This window comes from Balaenoptera acutorostrata, chromosome 9 (genome assembly GCF_949987535.1).
Source record: "Balaenoptera acutorostrata chromosome 9, mBalAcu1.1, whole genome shotgun sequence".
NCBI lineage: Eukaryota > Metazoa > Chordata > Mammalia > Artiodactyla > Balaenopteridae > Balaenoptera > Balaenoptera acutorostrata.
Genome location: NC_080072.1, coordinates 65,299,860 through 65,325,342, shown reverse-complemented (window position 1 = coordinate 65,325,342; position 25,483 = coordinate 65,299,860). Strand labels below are relative to the sequence as shown.

The 25,483-nt window shown below is 39.8% G+C and overlaps 1 long non-coding RNA gene across 2 annotated transcripts in view; it reads right to left on the bottom strand.

The window, feature by feature from the left end:
* Positions 1-25,483, bottom strand: part of LOC103001869 (uncharacterized) — an 88,290-nt gene that overhangs the window by 35,903 nt on the left and 26,904 nt on the right. The window contains exon 3 of one of the 2 annotated variants that reach the window (XR_009009162.1): positions 21,534-22,020. The exons of the other annotated variant lie outside the window; for it this stretch is intronic. This is a non-coding gene — a long non-coding RNA (uncharacterized LOC103001869). Of the gene's footprint in view, positions 1-21,533; positions 22,021-25,483 lie in introns of those variants that run through there. 2 annotated transcript variants of the gene reach the window in all.

Genomic DNA, 25,483 nt, shown 5'->3' with positions numbered 1-25,483 from the left:
CAAAGTGGAGGCTTTCAAAAGCTCAAAAGCCTAGCTTGGGAGATGGATGTGAACAGAACCAATTCTCATACAGTATGATTAGTGCTCTAAGACAAGGATTGGCAAAGATTTTCTGTTAAGGGCTGAATAGTAAATATTTTAAGCTCTGAAGGCCATATAGTCTCTGTTGCAACTACCAAGCTCCATTGCTGTAGCACAAAAGCAGCCATAAACAAAATGCAAATGATAAAAGTGGCTGCCATAAAACTTCATTCCCGTTGAAATTTAAATTTAACATTGTAGTCACATGGCATGAAATATTCTTCTTCTTCTGATTCTTTTCAACCATTAAAAAACGTAATAACTATTCTTAAATCATGAGCTTACAAAAACAGGCAGCAGGCTGGATTTAGCCTATAGGCAGCAGTTTGCTGACCCTAATCTTAGATGAACAGAGGTTTCAGATGATTTTTTTCACCATCCATGAAGGGTATGATCTAGTTGTTGATCCGATTCTTTTACCAAGAACAAAAGGGAAAAAAAAGATATGCTTGTCAGTGTCACTGTGATAAGGCAGGGCCACAGAGGGGGTGACTTCACAAAGAACAGTACAAGATTGGTTAAGAAGAGGGCGGCGGAAAGCCCTTAGTTCATCCCCACCTCATCTCTATTTCCAGTTAAACTCCAAATCCCTCTATAATCTTGAGCCAACTTTAATTTATTACTTTTCACATTTCAGAGACTCTCAATTTTGTGCAATTTAAAATGTAGATTCCTCTGCAGAAAAACTGGCCCTTCCTTTCTAAAGTTTCCACGTAGCCATGTTTAGAAGGGAGTCAAATGGCTGTATGGGACTCAGACCCTCTAGGGTTTAGATAATTTTTTGACAGCATTAGGGTGCCCTGTGGGCGGCCTTAGGGGAGACTGACAACCTTCTCCTAATAGATATGAGCACACGGGCAGTGTCATTCATCTTCGTATGCCTAGCCCTTCAGAGCAGAGTTTGGTATTGCAGAGTCACTAGGCTTTGTCATGGCCAGTTGACCTGATGAAAAGGCATGTGCTCTTTCCCCTTATAGGAGAATTCCCTGGGTCTCAGCTTCCTCACCTGTACAATGGACATAACAATATCATCTACATCACAGGTTTTATGAGGTCACATGTATGATAGCACTCTGTAAACCATCAAACACTATATGAATAATCTTATAAACTTCCACCACTTCCTTCCATTCTTACCATCCCTACACTCAACAAGCCCACTTTATCTTTCTGGGCCTCATTTTCCTTATCTCAAAAGCCAGGAGGGCGAATTCAGTAGTACTTAGTTCCCTTCCATTTCTACCACTTTGGCCCTGTGCCTTGTTAGGAAAGGAATTTTTCACTATACGGGAAGCAGTTTTGCATTATGATTGAAGGTAGAGGGCAGGAACAAAGAGGCCAGATATGGGAAAATGACAAAAAAAAAAAAAAAAAAAGAAGACTAGAAGGGAACCTTGGCCTTAGACAGGGAGGCCTTAGACCAAGGGCCTTCCTCATTTGGTGTTCAGGATAAAATGCTTTCTTAAAAAGCAAAAAGGTCATGTTCTTTGGCATAGTCTAGATTTGCTTTACACGTGGAAAGCTGAGTTTGAGAATCACAACCTTTCTTTTCTCTCCTTCTCAGAATCAATCAAGGCTTGGAAACGTTGATGAGGTTATCCATCCAGCAATTTTTAATGAGAGGCTCACTGCCTAGATACTTCAGTGTGGAATACACATGGCTATGTCATGCTTTTTTTTTTTTTTTTTTTTAAACCTCTTCTGGAAGTGATGGCTTCCACAAAGCTGACTAAGTCATGTCAGGGTCTTACACAGATTTTTCCCACTTTTCTATTATTTCCACTTTCAAAAAGAAGTTGTGTGTAAGTCCATTGACCAGGTAGGTGAAATGCTATCGTCCTCTCTGAAGAAACTCACTTTGTTTTTATGGAACCAGTGTGGGATGGGGGTGGGCACAGGGCTGGCTGGCAAACAAGAGGCAGGTGAGGCAAGTGAGGAGATTAGAGAAACCTGTTTCTCTCCCTCTTCCACACGCCTGGCTTGAGATGTTTAAGGAGGGACAACGGGGATCCAAATCCAGGACCTATCCTGTGGCTCTAAGGGTTCTTTTCTACAAAGGAGAACGGGTCTTGGTAGGGCTGTCTGGTGTCTAAGAGATGGGTCTAGGCATCTAACAATGGGCAAATTCGAAGCCCTGTGAATTCTCTTGGACCTACATATTATCAGCCCACAGAGATAAACTAATTTACAAAAGAATGTACAGTAGATCACAGTTTCCCACAACTACAGGGACCTAAGAAACACTTTTCAAGAGATCCGTATCTTCAGTACATGGTATCAGAAACTAGGAAAATCCCAACTAAATATCTTGCATTAGACTGAATTTTCTCTGAAACGAACAACTATGGTCCTTTGGATATACCCAAGCTTTCCCATCCCCCTTGTGCATATATTCAAATTATTCTCTCTACTTTAAAAACCCTTCCCTAGCAAACATTCTTCCTATTGTTAGGGGAGCCACTGACCGAAACTGCCCACCCTGGCCAGACACCATAGTAACCACTTGCATGAGTTATCTTACAACAGGAGGTCCTGGTAAGGAAGGCGGAACTAACAAGCTACCAACAACCAGAAGAATTTGGGAAAGGTCAAAAGGAGAGAGGAGGCGCCCGTCCATATGTCCTACCAACCTCCCAGAATCCACCTTGGCTGAGCAATGCATGTGCCACCAGGAAGCACCCTGAGTCAGAGTGATTGGCCAGAGACAACCCAGAAACTAACCCCATCACCATAAAACCTGAGACTGCAAGCCACGTGGCAAAGCAGTTCTCCTGGGTTCCCTTACCCTGCTGCTCTCCGCCCGGGAGCCCCTTTTCAATAAAGTCTCTTGCTTTGTCAGCACGTGTGTCTCCTCAGACAATTCATTTCCGAGTGTTAGACAAGAGCCCACTCTCGGGCCCTGGAAGGGGTCCTCCTTCCTGCAACACTATCACGGACCATTGCTGGTCCAAATCAAACCACAGTTCAAGTCCCATTTCAAGTACTGACTTCTTTATAAAGACTTCACTCATTTATCAGGATCTTGTTATAGTTACTTTTCCATGAGTTTATGTTTTGCCTCTCCAATGACAGTATATGTTTCTTAAGGCCTCAAACTAATCTTTATACTTCCTCACATTCAAAATGATTCCTGGTTCAGGTCCTTCAACAAAGTAGGCATTCCAAAAAACAAAAAAAAAATCTGTGTTGGTAGGAATGTAAATTGGTGCAGCCACTATGGAAAACAGTATGGAGGTTCCTCAAGAAACTAAAAATAGAGTTGCCTGCCATATGATCCAGCAATCCCACTCCTGGGCATATATCTGGACAAAACTATAATTCAAAAAGATACACGCACCCTTATGTTCATAGCAGCACTATTCACGATAGCCAAGACATGGAAACAATCTAAATGTCCATCAACAGATGAATGGATAAAGAAGATGTGGTATATATGCACAATGGAATACTACTCAGCCATAAAAATAATGAAATAATGTCATTTGCAGCAACATGGATGGACCTAGAGATTATCATACTAAGTGAAGTAATTCAGAAAGAGAAAGGCAAATACTATATATCACTTATATGTGGAATCTAAAATATGACACAAATGAACTTATCTATGAAACAGAAACAGACTCACAGACATAGAGAATAGCCCTGTGGTTGCTGAGGTGGGGAGAGGGGGTGGGGGAGGGATGGAGTGGGAGTTTGGGATTAGCAGATGCAAACTATTATATAAGAATGGATAAACAGGGAATTCCCTGGCAGTCCAGTGGTTAGGACTCCACACTCTCACTGCCAAGGGCCTGGGTTCAATCCCTGGTGGGGGGAACCAAGATCCCACAAGCCGGGCGGTGTGGAAAAATGTAGATCATATGTATGTATGTACATGTGTGTTTACAGAGAAAGAAAGAAGAAAAAAGAAAGACTGGATAAAAGAAGTCCTACTGTATAGCATAGGGAACTATATTCAATATCCTGTGACAAACCATAATGGAAAAGAAAAAAAAAAAAATCTGTTGATCATTTGTTTAACCAGAACACAATATCCAAGATCCTCATCTATAAATGGAATGTTTGCACTATTTAGAAGTCTGAACCACAAAGAAATTGTTAACAAAGATTTCAGTTCAAAACAAACAACAAAATTCTAGAAGATTTCCTGAGTTCAACATATTCAAACTAAGTTTTGCACCTTCTACATATTTATCCAGGCAGTTGAATAATTTGAATTCAAGTTCTGAGTAAAAAGCCCGAAACATGGCAAGATTTTCAATCAAGAAAGATTCAATTATATTCAGTGTGTGCTTTCCAAAGGAGGAACACAAACTAATATTTTGAAAAGATTCTCAACAAGAGGGATAGAACTACAATGATTTCCTTTTTTTAATTTTAATTTTATTTTTTAATATTTATTTATTTATTTATTTGGCTCCGCCAGGTCTTAGTTGCGGCATGGAGGATCTTCGTTGAGGCATGCGAGATCTAGTTCCCTGAACAGGGATGGAACCCAGGCCCCCTGCATTGAGAGCGTGGAATCTTAACCACTGGACCACCAGGGAAGTCCCTACAATGATTTCTTTAATAAATATTACTTATACATAAAATGAAGCCACCACATGCCTCCCCCTCATCCTGGTTCATGAACTCTGTGCTATAATTCTTTATCTCCCCAAATAATTAAGAGGGAGGGAGATGTGAAATATGAGATAGCATATGCTATGAACGGAATGTTTGTGTCTTCTCCAAATTCATATGTTGAAATCCTAACCCCCCAATGTGATGATATTAGGAAGTAGGGCCTTTAGGAGGTGATTAGGTCATGAGGGTGGAGCCCTCATAATGGGACTTGTAAGAAGAGGCCAAGAACTTGCTAGTCTTTCTTCTGCCATCTGCAAATCAGGAAGTGGGTTCTCACCAGACACTGGATCTGCTGGCGCCTTGATCTTGGACTTCTCCACCTCCAAAACAGTGAGAAATAAATTTCTGTTGTTTAAGCCACCCAGTCTATGGTATTCTGTAATAGCAGCCTGAATGTACTAAGGCAGAATATTTGTACCTACTATGGCTGTGATGCTTTATAGCCACAGTTGTAATCTGATCAGCAACCCTGTGAGGCAGGTGTCATATACACTTGTCTTACAGATGACAAAACTGAGGCTGAGAGGGGTCAAGTAACTGCTCCAAGGTCACGGAGCTGAAAGTGGACCTAGATCAAAACCTAGGTCTCACTGGTTTCAAAATTTATACTTTTTTCACTGTACAATGCTGCCTTCTTGCAGTGTTTTCACAGCTATCCAAATAGATGAGATGAGAAAAATGAGTTGATGTTTACACATTTTTTTAAGTGGAAACGCCGTTTGCTGTAATGAAACAAAACAGGTGATAGAAGACGTGGCTCCCATTCCGCCATGAGCCACCAAGCTGTATGACCTCAGCCAAGTCACTCCATCTCAAAATCATAAAATCAGACTGTGAATGCTGAAAAATGCATCTTGAAGATCTTATCTCCACCCAATCTCCTCCTTTTGCGGACGAGGAATTTGAGACCCAGATGAAGCCACCTGCCAACAGTCACAGAAGGGCAGAATTCAGGCTTATCAAACCCATCAAGGGCTCATTCCACTGGGTTGTGTCTCTCCTCTCTGGACCTTGGTCTCCTCATAAAACAAACCTCCAAGACCAAGTGTGTTGTCTTAGCCAGTGTGAGATGTTATAAGGCTATAGACTTACAACAAACTTTTATTTCTCACAGTTCTGGTGGCTAGAAGTCCAAGATCAAGGCCCTGGCAGATCTGACGTCTGGGGAGGACATACTTCCTGGTTTGCAGATGGTTATTTTTCTCCTGGTATCCTCACATAGCTGAGAGAGAGAGAAAGATCATCTTTCTTGGGACTTCCCTGGTGGTGCAGTGGTCAAGACTTTGCGCTCCCAATGCAGGGGGCCTAGGTTCGATGCCTGGTCAGGGAACTAGATCCCACATGTATGCCGCAATGAAGAAGCCCACCTGCCGCAACTAAGACCCGGAGCAACTAACTAACTAACTAAATAAATAATTTTTTTAAAAAAAAGATCATCTTTCTTGTGTTTCTTCTTATAAGAGCACTAATCCCATTCATGAGGGCTCCACTCTCATGACCTAATTACCTCCCAAAGGCCCCACCTCCTAATACCATCACATTGCGGGTTAGGATTTCAATATATGAATTTTGTGGGGACACAAACATTCAGTTCATAACATATGTGGTTCACTTAGATTGTGGTATGCAAATATAGAGAATTTTATTATGATCTTTCAGTGCGTAACTAAAAAAATGAGAGGTCTCAGAGGTCCTATGAGAGAAAGAACATACATCCTCTGAGCCTACATGTATGTGGTATGTGTGTGTGTGAGAGAGAGAGAGACAGACACACAGAGACAGAGACACAGAGAGAGAGAGAGAGAGAGAGAGAGAGACAGAGAGAGCACAAGAGACACAGAGAGAGAGAGAAGAGGAGGGAAAATGTGTTGTAGAGAGAAATCTGTCCTTAGGGCTGCCTCAGATCCCAATAATATACCTGAGTGAGTTTCTATTCCTTATAACAAAAACAAAAGAAACTAACTAGAAAAAAGAGAAATATATCTTTTTCTAAATTAACTCTTTCCTTGGGAACTCCCTGGTTGGTCCAGTGGTTAGGACTCCACACTTTCAAATAACTCTTTCCAGAGCATCATATTATACTCTGGTATAGTGTATATAAATAGAAACACCAAAATGCTAGTATCCTGGAAAAAGTTATATAATGCACACCAAAAAAAAAAAAAGAGAGAGAGAGCATTTACTCCCTGGTGCTCTCCTCAGACTTTCAATCTCATTTCTCCACCAAAATAACTATAATTAATGTAAAAAGGCTAAAAACTGCCAGCATGTGGGGTTTGGCTCTATGAAGCAATGGTGGAACAGCCCTCCTTTCCTTTCTACTGCCTTTGGCACCTGTGTGATTCCTGTAGGTGTATTTTTTGGCCTAGATCATCAGGGAACTGTTTTGTTTAGGAACTGATGGGCTTTTATTGAAACACCTCTCTGCTTAGAGGGAGAAGACTTACCTATGTCGCCTTAGAAGTTAATCTATTATGCCACAGTGGAGTGCTGCTAGAAGGGTTTGAATAGTATTTCCCAAAAGGTTGTCCTTGGAATCTTAGGCCTGTGTGATGCTATGTGACAAAAGGTTCCAAGGTCAAATAAGTTTGGGAAACATTGCCTTTTGTATTGCCTCTCATAGAGTCATTGATGCACACGTCTTTTCTGCTGGCTTCTCCTCTGTACAAGATTTCTAAATTTGAAGTGCCTCAGGGCTTGGCTGTGAGCCTTAACTCCTCTCTGAGCTCTCCCTAGGTGATCTCATCCAGTTCTAGGACTTTAAATGCCATCTGTATGCTAATGATTTCCCAATTTATATCTCAAACCTTCCTCCTAAGCTCCAGACTCATAGATATGTAAGACCTGTCTACTTGATAGCACTTCTTACATGTGTAATAGGTATCTTAAACTTACCTTGAGTAAAACAATCTCTTTATTTCCTTCATGTCTTTAAGCCTTTGCTTCTCTAGTCTTTTCCAGCTCAGTCAATATTACCAACATGTAATTATTTGCTCAAGCCCCAAAGCTGGAAGTTATTACCAACTTCCTCTGGTCCCTCTGGTCCCTATTACCCACGTTAACCCATCAGGAAGCCTTGTTGTCTCTACTCAAAAGTGTGCTGAAGCCATCCACAATCTCTCTATCTGCACTGACAACGCCGTCATCATCTCAAGAGCCTGCAAGAGCCTCCTAACTGGTTTCTGCTTGTAATCTTGGCCTCTAGATTCTATTCTCTACCCAACAGCCAAGGAGAGGTTGTTTGTTTCTTTGTTTGTTGGTTTGTTTGTTTTTCCAAATTGTAAATTAGATTGAATCAAGGCTTAAAACACTTCAAACTGCTTTCCATTGCACAACAATCAAACCTTACTTCTTACCGTGCTCTCTAAGATCATACCTCATCACCTGCAGTTTCTCAGCTCCAGCCACAGAGGCTCTTTTCTCTTCCTCCAACATGCTAGGTTTGTCCTTCCTTTGTCCTGCTAGGTCTGTGGACTCACTGTTCCCTCTGCCTGCCGGGTTCCCCACTTCCCGTCCTTCCCTATAACATCACCCGTTGAGGTCTTCACAGTCCTCGGCTGTGAAGATTATTCGAAATCTTATTTGTTTGTTTGTTCACTTTTCTTGGTGAACTCCACCTAGAAAGTGAATTCTATGAAGGCAAGGCAAGGATCTTACCTGTCCTATTCACTCTTCCCCAAGGTTTTCTCAGTACCTAGAGCAGTGCCTATTATGTAATAGGTGCTCAATAAATAGTTGTTGACTGCATGATGAGCTGAGAAATTATGCAGTAGAGAAAGCTGCAAAACTTAATTTAACCCAACATTCCTCAAAAGTATTTGACCACAGAACCCTGCTTGCCATTGTAGAGAATATTCATTATCCCAGGGATCATTTCCTAGAATACACTTTGCTTTATGCTGGTTTAATATCAGTATTGAGAAGAGGTAATGTTTGAGACTCAGTGGATCTTCAATTTCAAAACTTGAAAATCTCTTGTAAGCAGGCATTTTGACTGGTCTTTGGGAGTCCAGGCTATTTTTATTAGGAGAATGCTAATTTAAAAAGTAAGCTATTGGGTATTCTTTCTTTGAGATGTGGATTCAAAAAATCAGAATAGCAGCTCAAGATTGCAGGGCTCAGGGGCTGATGAAGTGTCGGAGGTGAGAGAGGAGTCCAGACAGGATATGGCAAAATTAAGGGATGTGGTTGACTAAGGGAGAACGAGATTGAGGCCCACTAAAGCTTTCCTACTTCTAATGGAATTTTTAGAAACAGAAACCTGCAGTTGGAAATTTGGCTATTTTTATCCTGTGTATGTTTTCTGTAATTATTTCTTTTCTGTTTTCCCTCATGTTTAGTAAAGCTGTTCTTGAAAATACCAGCCTGTCTCAGTTATGCCAAGGGAAACAATTTTGTCCACATTGAAAATTTTTTTTTTTAACTTTTTTTTTTTTTTTAATAGGGAGCATTCTTTTTTTTTTCAAATTTTATTTATTTATTTTATTTATGGCTGTGTTGGGTCTTCGTTTCTGTGCGAGGGCTTTCTCTAGTTGTGGCAAGTGGGGGCCACTCTTCATCGCGATGCGCGGGCCTCTCACTATCGCGGCCTCTCTTGTTGCGGAGCACAGGCTCCAGACGCGCAGGCTCAGTAATTGTGGCTCACGGGCCCAGTTGCTCCGCGGCATGTGGGATCTTCCCAGACCAGGGCTCGAACCCGTGTCCCCTGCATTGGCAGGCAGACCCTCAACCACTGCGCCACCAGGGAAGCCCCACATTGAAAATTTTAAAGGTGGACGCACACAGCCTTGGATGCGGCATGAACGGGTGATGTGGTGACATAGAGAGTCAGGAAAAGAGACCCAAAGTAAAGATGGAAGTCAAGCCACAGAGTCAGGGGGAGTTTTTCATCCCCTTCCAACCTGTAAACACTCTTTCAAAAGTCCGAGTTGCTTCAGCTCTGATGTGTTTAAACTTTGGAGGGTTTTGTGCTAAGTCCTAATTAGACAAGGCTAATTCTGTACAAACTCACACACATACAATATTAAACTATAAAAGGCAGTTTGATAAAGGAATTGTCCAGTTGCATGAAAAACCTTAGATGAAATTAGATGAGGAGAACCTGAGAAAGTCCTCAGTGACTTGAAGTGTACACAAAGAATATGTGAGAAGTTTTGTGAACGTATCAGAGGGCTGTAGGTTTGGACCTCAGTATTTCTCAATCCAGGGGTGCACTAATATTGGCAGCTGGATTTTGTCTTCAGGGTAGGCTCTTGCTTTATTCTTGGAGAGACCAATTGGGAGCATTTTTAGTCATAAAGATGACTAAAAAACCCAGGAGAATAACCCAGTTGTAAAGGCTTAAGATTAGAGGAGCTGGATATTGTATTTAGTAAGATAAAGGGCTGGTTTTGTGGCAGATAGGTTGTGAATGTGAAGGGATACTTATGTTATTTGTGATTTTTCTTTATAGGTAGGTCTTAGGGAGTGTATCAGGTAGGGTTCTCCAGAAAAACAGAACAAATGGTGTTTGTGTGTGTGTGTGTGTGTGTGTGTGTACATTCTACAGAGCCAGTGTCCTAGTTTGCGTCTTAAAGCTGGAAGCTGCTATAGAACCAGGAAGAGCTGACGTTCCCATTCTAAGGCCATCAGACAGGAAAAGGCAGGGGAGGGCTAGCCTTGTGTTCTGTTTAGGTTTTCAACTGATTGGGTGGGACCCACCCACATTATAGAAAGCAACCTGCCTTACTCATAAGATTTAAATGTTAATATCATCCAAAAACACCCTCACAGAAACACTCAGAATAATATTTGACCAAATATCTGGGCACCCTGTGGTCCAGTCAATTTGACAAATAAAATTAACCATCACAGGAAGTGAGAGATGTGCATAATAGTATTTCCATCTAGGATGATGAGCTGGGCCCAGAAACGTGGTAGCAGATTGGACAGAAGGAAGGAGAGAATCAGACCTTGTAACATAGTCAATGGATTCCATGACAATGACACTTGAGATTCAGTTTAAGTTTTTCTTTTCTATGCTGTATTCCCATGTATTACCTCCAAGACTTAGTGTTATGGGTGGAATTGTGTCCCCCACAAACTATAAAGAAAACTATAAAAAACTAAAACTATAAAGAAAAAGATATGTTGCAGTCCTAACATCTAGTACCTCAGAAGGTCACCTTATTTGGAGATAGGGTCTTCACAGAGGAAATCAAGTTAAAATGAGATCATTAGGATGGACCCTAATCCAATACGATAGGTGTCCTTATAAGAGGGGCAGTTTGGACACAACTAGGCATAAAGCATAAACAATGCTGAGACACAGGCAGAATAGAACAATCTACAAGTCAAGGAGAAAGGTCTCCAAAGAGATTCTTCCCTCATAGCTCTCAGAAGGAACAACACTATCAACACCTCGATTTCGGATTTCTAGCTTCCAGAACTTTTAGACCATAAATTTTTATTGTGTAAGCCACTCCGTTTGTGGTACTTTGTTATGGCAGCCCTAGGAAATGAATATACTCAGTAAAATCTACCACACATCATAGCCTATGTTAACTACACTTGGAAGAATGAAGGATAGATTTGATGTACATCTAAAGAATGACGGCCCAGGGATTGGGGGAGCAGCAGCATGGAGAAGAGGTCATGCGATTACAGAGGCAATTGGGGGAGAAGCCTGGAGCTACGAGCAGTGGTCCAAGGAGAGTCTCAAAGAGGGACTGAGGATGATAGTACTTTAAATAATCTAAATATAGGTAGATATCATTATGACTGTTGACAATATCATCACCAAAAAAATGTACTGGCTCCCTACTGTAAAAACTACTGATACAACTAGTGCATAGTGATCATTCCTGTGTTTGATCAGCTGAGAAGCATTAATGGAGTTTATATTAACTTTTAAAATGTTAAAAATTAAAAGGTTTGTATTAACATTGGCAATGTCGAAAAGTAAATGGTATATATTAACTTTGACAATGTTAAAAATTAAAGGGATAATCTTTACATCTTCATCAACAATTAAGGCACAAACCTCTTGATAGAGGCTGTATCGGAGCCCAAATGACTACAGACAGCATCATGCCTTGCAAATACATCTCTTTGTCTCAATGCCACTATGTGAACATGTTAGCACATTGTTTCCTGAGGTACACCTTGCACTGAAATATTGCCCTAGATATAGATAAGGAGCACCATAAGGCCATAGGGAAGGAAGGAAAGAATGAAGGAAGGAAGAAGGAAGGAAGGGAGGGAGGGAGGGAGCATGGAAAGAAGGAAGGGAAGAAAGGAGGAGGGACATAGGACCCTTTTTAAACACAGAGCCAAGTTCCAATCCATTTGAAATAACCAGGTTTGGTTTCAGATAATACGGGATATTTCTAAAGTAAATCTTTGGAATATTTGACAAACACTGTGGTTAAATTATTAATATGGGGTAAAGATGTTATTTAATAGTAATCTGCAAAAATTAATGCTTCTTTACTGTCTTCAATTCATGGTTTACTTCTAAAATCTTTGAATCAACATCTAATTTCAGAAAATAGAATGAAGATTCCTTGGAGGTCTAGGAACTAGATAGAAGGGGAAGAAATCCGATGACAGTATCTTGATATTTTTAATACTGAGTAATACAAATATGATAACAAAGCTACTCCTTTAGTCTAAGGATTTCCATTTTAAAGGCTTGCTGTTATTCATTTTCCTTGCTCTTTGTTGATTATAATTTTTAGGGCTATGTGCATGACTTGAATTCTATTAAATACCAAATGATTTCTCACATATCTAAGTTTGGAATCTGTCTCCTTTAATAGACAGAAATTACTCTCCCCCAGAAGAATGATACAGTAACAATGCCCAGGCAGTCAAAATGAATGTCATTGTTCTTCTTCCTTATTGATGAATAACTACTGATGATTCTATCCCAGGTCCAGCTAGGAAAGACAACGATAATGCACAACTAGCAATAGCTTTCCTGGGGCAGAGTTGGGGGAATGGATTGAATGTCCTTCTACCTTAGGGATCTGTTAATATATCCGCAAGGGAAGCACTTTGATGTGGTTTCTGAGGAAATGTCTGATAGACTTTTCCTGGTCTGGGATGGCCCATTTATAGGATATACTGTCTATGTCTCTAAACATTGTGTGAAGCAGTCTCATGTCCACTGTACTCTGTGAAGTCATTTTTGTAAAGAAGGTCCTAAGTGAAATGACTGGCTGGGGCAATGACTTTGGGAAGGTCTGAACCAGTTCTGACGTAATGCCTCTTCCAGGAAAATCCCAAGACTTTTAGGGGTGGTGCTTGTTTGTGGTTCCATTGTAAAATATGACAGTCTTGGGAAGACTTAATTCAAGCAGACATGATTACGCAGCCCTGTTCCACATCATTAGTGAGAGTAAATGCCTCTGCCAGACTTCTGCCAACACTGTTTCTAGCCAGACATCCATTAGTAAATGTTGTAGTCTTAAAATATTGGATGGCTTCTGTGTCTGGCTTGTCTGCATAATGGAAACTAGGTCCAGATTTTTAAAATAATCAACATGGGTTAGTATAGAAATGCTATTCTCCAAGAGAGGTAGTTAGAAATTTGGCAGATTCAGGATAGAATTTTGGTAAAGATCTGTTTCATTTTTTGTTTTTTTGTTTGTTTGTTTTTGTTTTTTTAGTTTAAAATGTTCTTAATTGAAAATATAAAAATATTTCTTGTTTTGTGATAATGCCAATTAAGGAGATAACTCCCTAGATCTAACTAAGCCATGCTCAGTATTGACACTTTACTTTCTTCACAGAGGTCAGCATAAATTGAAACATCTCTCTTCAACCTGAGTGGCTGATCATTCTAAGTGGGTATTTCTAACAAATTGAGAGGATTTAGTTAAAATGCACATTATAGGGCTTCCCTGGTGGCGCAGTGGTTGAGTGTCTGCCTGCTAATGCAGGGGACACGGGTTCGAGCCCTGGTGTGGGAAGATCCCACATGCCGCGGAGCAACTAGGCCCGTGAGTCACAACTACTGAGCCTGTGCGTCTGGAGCCTGTGCTTCGCAACAAGAGAGGCCGCAATAGTGAGAGGCCCGCGCACCGCGATGAAGAGTGGCCCTCACTTGCCACAACTAGAGAAAGGCCTCGCACAGAAACGAAGACCCAACACAGCCAAAAATAAATAAATAAATAAATATTATAAATAAATTAAAAAAAAACACATTATAAATAAATGTAACATTTTACAAATTCTTAAAAATAACAATGCTTTTAGTTAGTAAATACTTCACATGCCACCCTGTGCTCTCTCTTTTGATCCTTGATGGCCCTATGAGGTGGAAATGGAAGGCAATAAATATCTGCCTTCCACAAGTGAGAAAACAAGCTCAGAGAGATTAAAAACTTGGCCAAAGTCACAAGTAAATTAGGCTACTTTCAAGATCAGTCTGAAGGTCTGTGATAGTATTTTCTTAGTATTCCTTGTTGAAGGAGGAGAAACTGCCAGTTAAGTGGAAGGCTTCCAAACCCTGTAACTTGCACACAAGTCCTTTGATCTCATCTGGCTTTGGGCTCCCCAGGCTTTTGAGAATGCTGCAGTGACAGCTGCCTCTGTAACTTGTCTAGAATGAAAGGTATTTAACCTTAAAAGATTACTTTCCACGTGTAAGTAGTAAGAAATCACAAAGTCTTATCAGAAAGCCAGTGTGATAAGAAGTTTCTGAGGCTATTTCACAAACCAGTAGTACTTGACATGGTTACAAAAATAAACTATCTTGCCCTCTCAGTTGAGGAACAACAAATAAATAAGGATGGTAAATTGCAGAGACTGGCTTACAAGCAGTGGCATACTTGGTAGGCATTTGTAAATAATACCATATTGAACTTGCTGAGTCTCCCTCCCTCAAGAACTCTGTGAACCTCCACATGTTCTTTTTTGCAGTCATCACAACATTCCCACTGAGAGTTGCCTAGACAGGAATTATCGTCCCATTTTAACCTATGGAAAAGCTGAGGGTTCAGAGATCAGTGGGCTGATCCAAGGTCATGTAGTGAGTAGTCAGGAGAAACTAACCCCAGGGCTAATTTCTTCTTGATGATTTGATTGTCACAAGTAAGTGACTTGCTTGAGGTAATCAAAGAAAAATATTTGAAGAATGAGGATATTATGGCACACTAATTAAATAAGCAGATGACAAGGACAGAGTCCTGGTTCTAGCCCTACCCCTGAGTAGTTAAGAGATTTGGACAAGTTACTTAACCAGACTGGGCCTCAGTATCCTACTTGGAGAAATGAAACAGTTGAACTAGATCAGGGATTTTCAAACTTTCTTCTTTTTTAAGGAAAGTCTTAATGTTTTAAACATTTATTCAAAGTACATTGTAACATTATAAATTTAATTAATAAAAGCTGAGCTGCATACAATCCCACCTCCTGCTTGACTCTCCCCACCTCCTACCAGATTCCCTGGACACAGTCTAAAAACCACAGTATTAGGTAATCTGAAAGTTCCTTCCTGTTCCAAATTCAATGGTTTTATCACTGGAAGCAACTAGCTTTCTAATCTGCTAGCTGCTCGTGTCCTATATAGCATCTTGTGGCACAAAAGACCTCCAGACTAGGGGTCAGAGAAGCTGTGTGTGGATCCCTGCTCCACCAACCAATTATCTATGTCACCTTAATCAAATTACTTCACTTCTCTAAGTCTGTGTTTCCTCATCTATAAAATGAAGATAGTAACCCTTCTAAGGTACGAGTGCTTTGTAAACTGTAAAAGTTTGAATAAATAGAAAATGTCATTAGTATTAGCTTCTGTGCACAACACCCTTCCATGGAGAGATGGCTTTATCCTCTGAATGATATGGAGTACCAACATGGATTGAGCTTCTCTTAGGCAAGGTTGCCAAAGAAGAGAGGTGGGGTCTACCATATTTGGGCTTCATCTTCTCTGTGAGGGAAAGCCAAGTCAGTAGTGAGGGTGTGAGCTAACAGCATAGCAAATAATTAAACCAAGGAGGCACCATTGTTAAGAATAAAGGGAGGAATTGTCCCTACAATCTGACCTTGATAATAATGATCCAGCTATATTTCCCCCTCCACACAGAGCCACGACCAATAATAATGAGTGTCATTCATTGAGTGCTTACCACGTGCTAGGCACTGTTTTTACATGAGTTCTCTCATTCAAATTTCACAAGAACCCTCTGCAATGAGGTTAGCCTTATTTTATATGGAGAAGTGGCCAATAAAATAGGGTATTATTCCTGATTTGCGGCTTAGAAAGGCTAAGTAATTGGCTCAGGTTCATAAAATTGGCAAGTGGAAGAGCCTGAACTCTGAATTCAAACCTCTGAACCGCTCAGCTCTGCATCTCCTGGTTGGAAGAAATGATTTTCCTCCCTCAGCATGAGGGCCAGAAGCCTCCATTCCTCTTGATCTTTGCAGTGCCTTAGTCAACTCCATCTTTCCATTTTTATTATATTTTTTTATTTCTACCTCCATTCAAAAGTGCTTCACTCATCTTCATAAAACTCAGAGGTGGAAAGTGCCTGTTAGTCACTGATGTTCCCCCCTAGTCTCCCCCTTGCCCTCTGCAGCGTCTTTTCTGCTCGGGAGTTGGAAAACCGAGCCACAGCTCTTCCCGTGGGGAGTTAGCCCCATAACTAATTCACCTCTGTCAGGAGGATTTTCCTCTTTCACTTATCCTCCTCTTCAATTTTGCATTTTACCCAATTCTTTCTCTCTGTGGGCTGCACACTTCAGCTCTTCAGGTCACATGGCCTAAGCCTGCCCAGGCTCTCAGCAGTGATTTCGCTGAGCTGCCTCTTCCCCTCACGCTATGGCCAGAGTAGCTTTCTTATTAGCACCTGGAAGATGCTTTCCCCAGCGGACAGAGGTAGAGGTGAGCTGCCGAGGGGATGCTGGAGGACCAGGGGTGAGCACGAGGCTTGAAACCTATTTGGTCAGCAAACCTTGAACCCAGTTCAGCTTGGACATTTCACTTAGGTGGCCACATCCCCTGGCATCAGGAGCGTTTACTGTCCAGAAATCACAGTGATAAATGGAAGGAAGACAGTGTGGTGCAGTGGAAAGCACATCAACTTTGGGATTTGAAAAATCTAATTTAAGTCATTGCTCTACTTTTTACATAGCTGTGTGGCTTTGGCAAGACATTTAACTCCCTGAGCTTCAGTTTACTCATTTGTAATATGGGGAAATAATACCTACCTAAGTTGTTCCTGTAAGGATTACAGGCCATGGCCTGGCACATAATAGGCATTCAATGAACGAGAGCCTTATTTTTCAAAGCCCTAATTCTAAATCACTTGTCCTAATCTCTTCCTCAGAACTGTGTATTCATTTTGGAGTCTCTAGGCAGCTGCCTCTACCTCTTATTCTTCCATTTTCACTGTGCTGCAAACCAGCCTAGAGCATTCTCATATTCTGGTTTCACTTCCAACATTAGCAGTTCCGTCCAGTTCACCACTGCCTAGAAAGCAGAACTCAGAAATTAGCTATCAGATCCAAGTCAACATAAACTTTGCTTTTCAGTTTTTACTTTGATGTGAACCTCACCACTGACATGCTGAAATGGATAAAGATACTATTTGCCATCTTTGTTTTAAGCTCTACCTTTATGTTGACAATTTCTCATTTGTATCACATTCCATGTGAAGGAGTATTGGCAATAGTATCTTTTTTTTTTTTTTAAAGAGATAAATGGGGATTCTTGCTTTTCTTTTTTCTTTTTTTTTTTTTAATATTTATTATTTATTTATTTGTTTTGGCTGCTCCGGGCCTTAGCTGTGGCATGCCGGATCTTCACTGCGGCATTCAGGAATCTTTAGTTGCGGCGTGTGGACTCAGTTGCGGCATGCATGCAGGATCTAGTTCCCCGACTAGGGATCGAACCCTGGCCCCCTGCATTGGGAGCATGGAGTCTTACCACTGGACCACCAAGGAAGTCCCTGGCAATAGTATCTTAACATGCAAACAGAACCCAACTTGAACAAAATATTTCATTAAAACATTCTTTTTAAATGAATGCATGTGACCATTCTCAGCCAAGAGAAAACTACCTCTCTCTTAGGCAACTGAAATCTATGCACTTAACAAATATTTATTGAGAGACTACGATGTACAAAAGACCTGGTAGGTGCTGCGATACACTGGTTGATATGGCAGACATGGGGGTCATTGAAACAAATCCCCCTTCTCATGGAGCTTACATTATAGTGAGAAACCCACAATAAACAAGTAAACTCATAAATAAAAATATTAATTTGAGAAAATTATGATTATAATGAAGAAAACAAAACAAATTCATATAATAGTGACTAGGGAGGCTATTTTATTTGTTTATATATTTATTTTTCCTTAATTTAAAAAATCAAAGTAATAGATGAATATAGCTTTAAAAAAATCAAATCCCCAAATAAATCTAATAGGGAGGGGAGAGGTGAGGAGGCTTCTCTGTGGAGGTGATCCCTGAGCTGAGACCTGAATTATGAGGAGACAGCTATAAAAAGGTCCAGGAAAAGCATATCAGGCATAGAGAACAGTAACCCAAAGGCACTGAGTGCAACGGAGCTTGGTGTACAGGTTCATGGGACAGAAGAAAAAGACAATTTAGTTGGGGTGAATTGAAGAAAAGGGTGAGAGGTAGGAGGTGAGACCGTAGAGGTAGGCAGAGGCCAGATCATGTAGGATCTTATAGGGTAGATCTATTGGCTATGTTTTAGTTATAGTGAAAGGCCATGGACAGGGTTGAATTAAACAAGGGAGCGATATGGACCGATTTGTGTTTTTTAAAGATGATTCTATTTTCTGGCTAGAGAATGGAATATAGAGGAGCAACCGTGAAAACAGGAGGCTTTTATGGCAGTCCAGATGAGTGACGGTGGTGGCTTAGAGTAGGATCATAAGAGTAATAATGGTGAAATTCAGGATTTATTTCAGAAGAATTTGTTCAGAATTTCCAGAATGTGTTGGTGAATTAGATTTGGGGAGTGAGGTAAAGCAGGAACTAGAATGAGTCCTAGGTTTGGACTTGAATTCCTGGGTGTACGGTGGTGCCACTTACCGAGATAGGAAAGATTGCATGTAGAACACCTTTTGGGGATTTGGTTTGATTTGGATATGTTAAGTACGATAGACCTATGAGACAGTCATATGGAGATGTCTAAGAGACCAACTTGCTTGGCTATTACAGGATGCTTCTGTTCTCCCCTCTCACAATGCACAACCAATTGGTTGGCTAGGTTAGACATCTGCAAGAAAAACAGGTGGACACTATGCCAGTCCCTGGTGCCTTTGTAATATATCTGTAATTTTTCCTAAGAGTTGATTCAGTGACTCAGAAGACCATGGTGGGTATTCCTTGGACACCTATACTACATTCTAAGATGTGACTGAATAGTCATGGTTGGTAAAGAAAGTAGTTTCCCAGAACAGAGTTATATTTGGCAAAAAAAAAAAAAAAAAAAAAAAATTTCCAACTATATTTTCCACTTGGCATGTAGATAGTATATGACATGGTACAGAGATATAATACAATCTAGTTGGGAAATGTTTCTTAGACATACTAATGAGAAAAGGCTTTATTTTTATTCCCCTTCAGATTCTGGTTCATAGATTTATAGCTCTTAGAATTGGGAGGATCTCAAAGAACAATGGGTTTAACCCCTTATCTCAGGCACGCAAAGCATCAAGGCAGCAAATGCCTAGACAAATCACACCACTTTCTGTAGTAGTTTTCTGCATTTGAGAACTGGGCCTTTTCTTTGACATCCCTACTTTACACATTCAGGTCTTTAAAACCTATTTTCAGCTAAAAAATTAAGTGTAAATGAAATAAATTCAATATAGACAAAATAATAAAATTATTTATATTCACTAGGATGCTTCCTTATATGCAAACTGTGCTTTGAAAGTGAAAACCACAACACCCTGCCCTAGTGTTTAAACATCTCCCCTGGGATATTACTTTGCTTTTCTAACACAAATTTCTTAGATGAATTTCTGATCTATATCAACTATATAAGAAGGGTGGGAATTAACAGGGTTTTTGATGTTGCTTTATAGCCAGGCCCTTTCAGCTTATCAGGCTCTTTTATAATGGCTTTCTCACTTTCAGACTCATTCCTATAACTGTCCTCTTACTGGTTAATGGGTCTGTTACCTTTTTGGAAGCTCCCCTGAGCTAAGTTCATTACCATACTGTAGTCTCCCCTAAGCTATAAATCCCACCCGCATACTAGTCTATTTCCAAGACCACCTCCCCTAATTGTAAAGCAGAGATATTATGACACATTGAAACAGAGAAACCAAGGAAGTAGAATTTTTTGAAAGCCAAGGAAGCAACCACATCCATAACAAAACTGAAAAATAATCACCATTGTCTGCATTCAGACCAATACCACAAACTCAAAGAGGGGCGGTGCTATTTCAATAACAACTTGCTGGCATATTCCACCCTTTCTCGTCATGGGCTAACTGTCCCATTTCTGCACCAAAGGCCTGAAGGTTTTGCTTGCTGGGCCTTTCAGTGTAACATTAGAGCTTGCGTTCTGCACAAAAACTAGCTCAACTCAGCTTGTGTTCTCTGAAAAAGTTAGCTCAACTCAGGTCTTGCATTTTTATAAAATAATCTGATTCTTATAACTAGGATTGCTTATCAAGAGACTTTGGAGAATTTCCTTTCTCAGCATCATTAATGCAGATCAAAGATCAGAGCTACAGACTGTGCATTACTTTTGCTTCGTTCCTTCAGTCAAGATTAATGGTTGCAGCCATCGGAAAAGAATGTTCTCCTTATAGTTTAAATTGCCAACTTCAGAGAAACAATAAACCAGTTCCCCTCAAGTATCATAACCTAGTTATTCTTTCCTCTCCTTCCTCAAACAGAAGGGGCTCTCTACTTCCCAACGAAATAACAACTACCTGAACACTAATATAGAAATCATCTATCATCTTAGATCTATTTTATGACCATCTATTCCCTTTGGTCTTCCCCTGGAACTTCTACATGATTCTTTTTAACAATTTTACATTTCAGTTGGATAATTTTAAGGTGTATTTAACTTCTTGACTTACTGTGTATATTCAATAATCTCTTGAAAAGCTAAAGTGCGCTTACTGGAATTCTATTTCCTTCTTTTCCTCCTCTCTTTTTTTTCCTTTTCTGAGATGCAAGACTTGGCAACGTGCAGAAGAAAATACAGACTGATTGGGCATAGCCTTTGGAGCCAGGTAGACCTGGCTTTGTATTCCCGGTCTGGTTATTCAACTTTTCTGTTGGTCTAGTTATTCAACCTTTCAAAATTTGATTCCCGAAAATGGTAACACTCTCTATCTTATGGAATGTTGTGGAGACCAAAAGAGACGTGGAAAGCCTTGAGCCCAGTGCCTGACAGATTGATTATACAAGTAGAGTTTGTATGTTCCAAGTTCCCATGGGGTCTGGGAGTTGGATACCAGTTAACAGAAACTACTGTTTCCCAAATTTCCCTGATAATAAAAATTTCTTACAGTATTGGTTAAAATTACAATTTTCTTGGTCTCATCCCAGACCTAATGAATCAGAAACTCCAAGGCTTGGGAGCTAAGGAATTGTATTTTTAATAAATATTCCTTTATAATTCATATAATTAGAAAAGTTATGGAAACACTGATATAGACTATCAGTATCTGTTATGTTCTGTAAATATAAGCAAAATCAAAATCAAATAACTATTTTACAATATTGTAAATCAACTATACTTCAATAAATAAACAATAAAAAATAAAAGTACACCTGAAACTAACACAATATTGGAAATCAACTCTACTTCAATAAATAAATATATACATACATAAATACATAAATTTTAAAAATAGCCACTTTAATAATTGATTTTGTAATGTGTGAAGCTTCATTATGCTCATAATTAAATTACACAGGTGAATATTTTTTTAATCCTTGCTTTTACTTTTTTTAAAAAATTAATTAATTAATTATTTTTATTTTTGGCTGCGTTGGTTCTTCTTTGCTGCGCGCCAGCTTTCTCTAGTTGCAGCCAGCGAGGGCTACTGTTCATTGTGGTATGCGGGCTACTCATTGCGGTGGCTTCTCTTGCTGCGGAGCACGGGCTCTAGGTGCACAGGCTTCAGTAGTTGTGGCACGCGGGCTCAGTAGTTGTGGCTCGTGGGCTCTAGAGTGCAGGCTCAGTAGTTGTGGCGCATGGGCTTAGTTGCTCCGCGGCATGTGGGATCTTCCCGGACCAGGGATCAAACCTGAGTCCTCTGCACTGGCAGGCGGATTCGTAACCACTGCACCACCAGGGGAGTCCCCACAATTGAATATTTTAACTGTAATTTACACCAAATATTTAAACTTTTAGTCCAGCTGTCTTTTTCTCTGTAAGATCCACAAAACATTCAAACTTCATCATCATTAGTGAATAAAAATGAAACGCTCTTGGCTTTAACTGATTTAGTATCAGCAGAATAAGAGCCAAGAATAGTGTAAAGCATTTGGTAACGTACAACACTACATAAATGTTGATTATAATAATTATTAACTTATAATTATAATAATAAAGATCTACACCTACAAGACTTGACTTGTGAGTTAACCAGCTAGCTGCATTTTAATGTGCTTTTAACAAGTCTCTCTAAGCTTTGTAAAGACAAAGCTTAAAACATTATGCATAAAAACAGCAGAAACATCCCTTCTTGCCTGAACCCAAATTACTTTTTATTCTTTCTTTCTTTCGAGGGGCCTCTAGCTAAACATACATTTTAGGTTATGTTTTGCAACGCATTGAGATACTTTTGTAGTTTTAAGTGTTTGGCATCCAGGTAAACACTTCTGTATTTCATTCAAAGATAGCACTTTGAATGTGGATGGTGATTATTCTCTCTTTGTGTTGTATGTGGCAGGGGGACCCAGAGGAGTGAGAAAATGAGGAGGAAAGGGTGAGAGAAGAGTTGGATAGATCCATGTAATGCCAGCAGCTCTTTCCAAATAAATGACTATTGAACAAGGAGCATTCACTGAGCTCCTCTTAGGAGCCAGCTACTGTCCTAACTGCCTGAACACAGCTACTAACTGCCCTTTTGGTTCCCTGGTCTCAGTTTTGCCTCCGAGCCCTGTGATCAGCCAGAGGCAAGGTAATTGTTGGGGACTAGTGGATACTTTTCTGTTAAAAGGAGCCAGGCTGTTCTCAGCTGCCCTAGGAGGCAGCTACCACACAGTGTTTGATGCTGTATTTCAGAACTGCCTGTAAGTCTTCTATTTTATGACTACGCCTATCTCAGATCAATGTAACACACAAGAAAAGCTGATGGTTTATCCTGCTCTGATCCACTGGAGTTAGTTTGAGAGGAGCATGCTTTAGGGCTGTTCAACCAGACATTAGACACTATCTAGAACCTAGATTATACCATCACGTATTTGTTTATAAGTTGCTTTCACATTGTTTTTTAGTAGTCTCCTACTAAAATAATCTTTTTTCTTTATCTAGTTCCCTTCTACATTTTTTTTTTTTTGTATAACATAGAGCCTAGGATAACACTATACATGTGGAAAGTACTCAAATGTCAGTTGGAATGAATAAATTAGTTGCACTGTAGTGTCTTGTTGGTGACCATTTCTCTGCATTTGACATTCAATAAGTGAGACTGATGAAAATTTCTATAACTTTAAAAAATTTGACATGTAGTGCTTTTAGAAAGTCCTAAACTATCAGCCATATGAAAGTCTAAAGATGGTCACTAACAATGATCAATTACAGTCCAAATGCATTGGATTAGAGTATTTTTTTTCATTCCAGAAAAATTAGAAAATACTGAAATACATAAGAGTTTGAAATAAAGGATTTCTGTTACTTGTGTGTACTGTATATTCTATGTACCTGTCATGCATTTTATATTTTCTTTGGAATTATTCTTTCTTTTTTCATTGTTTACATTTTGATATGTAGTATTCCAAACCTGCTTTTATGCATCTATACATTTTTTTCCATAAAAATATGAGTGTACACATATTCTATTGTAATTGCATATTCTATTGTATAAGCATAATATCTCTTTTTATAAAGATGTTCATTTTTGACTGAAGAGATAATGGCTGATGAGGGCAAGAGGTAGACATGGGGGGCAATGTCTACAGGGAGACATCTGATAAGAAACTTGGAATTATTCTTCAGTTTCATAAATAAGATGTCTCTGTTTTCTACTTCGATTAAAATCAATTTAAATGCATTCTAGGGTATAGATCCTATCCTTCACATCATTGTTCCTCAGACTTTGCAGAAGCTTGTTTAATTGTCTGAGAAACTTGTTTAAAAAAATGTAGAAAACTCCCAGCCTAACCCTCAGAGATTCTGATTTAATAGCTACCCAGTCATTTGTCAGTTTTGACTAACTGGTATTTAACTCCACTTCCCATTTTCTTCCTAATTTCTTTTTAGTGGAATCTCCCTTTGTGTAGTCTTCAGAAAAGTCCCCTGGGCCTGGGCTGCAGGCCCCATCATCTGGAGGCTCTTTTTCAGAACTTTCAGTCTAGAGCAGTGAGGCAATGACAACATTAGAACTGGGGATAGTCACAGCATCAGCATGCAGACCACATCGTTCCTGCCTTATGATTTTTGTTGTGACTCCTCTAAAGCTTCCTTGGTTCCAATCTCTGGTCAATTCTGTGAACCCCCGATACCCTTCCCATCAGCTCCTTCTTTGCCTAAGGTAGCCTGAGTTGGTTTCTGCTGCTTGCAGAACTATAGGGAGCTATAACCAATATAAATGATTAATGCTAGTGAAGTCTAGGAACTTAGGTTTTAGCAAGTTCTCCAAGTGATTCTGATGCAGGTGGATCCTCAAACTACATTTTGAGAAATACTATTCTGTGTCGTATTTCACATAGCTTCTGATGTCATAGTATTCATGAGGAAGGCACTCAATAAATGCTTGCTAGATGAATGAATGGACAATAGATGGATAGATGATGGATTCCTTGTAAGGGGCCTGACCTCAGTGCTACTAATGCTAGGCTTTTGCCAAATAAATGTAGGGATATTGATGTTGTTTCCTAAAGTTTTCTTGTTTAGGTATATGTGCTGATTTTACTTTACTGTAGTTGAAAACCACAAGGCAGTTTAGAAAAGACACAATAGGTAGGAATTGGAAGAAAGAATTCATGTTAGCATCTTACCAGTAATGAAGAAATGAGATTTTATAGGTGTGGCCATAGGTTTTTGTTTGGCTTTGTTTTTGTTTTTCTTTGTGGATGATGGCATAGGTCTTTGAAATCTTGTACATTTCTTCAGTATTTTACATACTAAAGAAAAATAATAAACCCACGAAAACAGCTGATTAAAGTCTCCTTTTCTTGCTTAAGTAGGTTGAAAAGTAGGCCAGTAGTTAATGGAGTTTTTCATGACTTTGACCTTGACGGCATCTTCTCCAAAAGTTGAGCAAAGGCCATGCTATCATTAGTTTTCTTTGTAGGACTTTTTCATTCGTGATTTCCTCAGTGTTCTAAGAAGTCCTTATAAATATGAGTGAACGATCGTCATAAGAATTTTCTTTCATTTAAGGATAGAGCCCTCTTTATTACTCATAGGTCCTTAAGAAATGGGGATAAGTACCTGTGTACCCCAAAGACTGAGGCTTAGTTGACATTAATTTATCTTTGGATCATTTTGGCCATAGTTCCCCACTACGAGTTTCTCAAGCTTTTTGATTTGAGAAGTAGTGTGTGAGGTGGTGGGACAGACACTGGATTCAGAACTTGAACACAGAGTTTGAAACCTGGTTTTGCAACAATCTAACT